This window comes from Mus musculus, chromosome X (assembly GCF_000001635.26).
Source record: "Mus musculus strain C57BL/6J chromosome X, GRCm38.p6 C57BL/6J".
Classification (NCBI taxonomy): domain Eukaryota; kingdom Metazoa; phylum Chordata; class Mammalia; order Rodentia; family Muridae; genus Mus; species Mus musculus.
Genome location: NC_000086.7, coordinates 166,689,813 through 166,691,031, shown reverse-complemented (window position 1 = coordinate 166,691,031; position 1,219 = coordinate 166,689,813).

Here is a 1,219-nt window from a genome sequence, read left to right as displayed (position 1 = left end):
TAGGATTCCCTCCTGTGAGACCCCCTTCCCCTTCCAATGGGTATAGCTTATCTTTGCACTAACCTCTATGAGGTCAGAATAGCTCAAAGTGGATAGACTGTAAGCCAGCTACTCTTTTCCTCTATTAAAGCCTAGTTTGCATTTAAACCTTCTGGGGCCAGAGTGGGGTGTGCGGTGTGTTTGTGTGTGTTGCTTCTACACAAGGTCATGAGTCGTAGATCAGGTTTCTAATACTGTGATGAAAATTACACGACAAAACAAGCAGGTTGGGAAGGAAAGGGTTTATTTGGTTTACATTTCCAGATCATAGTCCATCACTGGAGGAAGTCGGGACAGGAATTCAAGCAGGCCGGTAACCTGAAAGCAGGAGCTGATGCTGCTTATTGGCTTGCTCCTCATGGCTTGCTCAGCCTGCTTTCTTATAGAACCCAGGACCACCAGCCCAGGAAAGGCACCACCCACAACGGCCTGGCCCCTCTCGAATTGATCACTACTTGAGAAAAAGCCTTACAGCTGGATCTCATGGAGGCATGTTCTCAATTGAGGCTTCTTCCTCTCTGATGACTATAGCTTGGGTCAAGTTGGCTCAAAAACCAAGCCAACACACCACAGAACCACTCAGGAAGGAAAGAAGGAACTAGAAAGTTCATTATATCTATCTGTGATGACAATACCCAAGATGTCCCAGTGGTCCCTATTTCCTGGAATTAACACCTTAGTACAGTCCTAGTATAGTCCCCTTCACTATTATATCAGCATCTGTTCCCATGATGAAAAGACCACCAAAGAAACTGATACATCCCTTCCAAGAAGAATTAGGTTGTAAGAGATCCCCCCTCTTCAAGCACTATCATAAGGATGCGTATGCATTCATGCAGCTCTCCAGATATTACATATGATGGGGAGCCAAGGACCCCTGCATATGAGCAGCCGTCTTAGAATCTGTTTCTCCAGAGCCGGGCTAGCCCCCAGATGACCATAACCCCAGCTGGTGTGCTGACTACAACTTTAGGAGAGAGCCAGAACTACTAAACTAAAGTGTTCTTCAATTTCCAGCCCACAGAAACCACTGAGAAATAAATGTGTGTTGTACTAAGCCAGAGTTTGGGAGACTGCTTTGTTACACATAGTACATAAAATCTATACTCTCCCATTCACAGATAAGGAATGCATTAGTTATCTTTCCTATTGTTCCAATAAAAATGGCAAGAGCCACTTA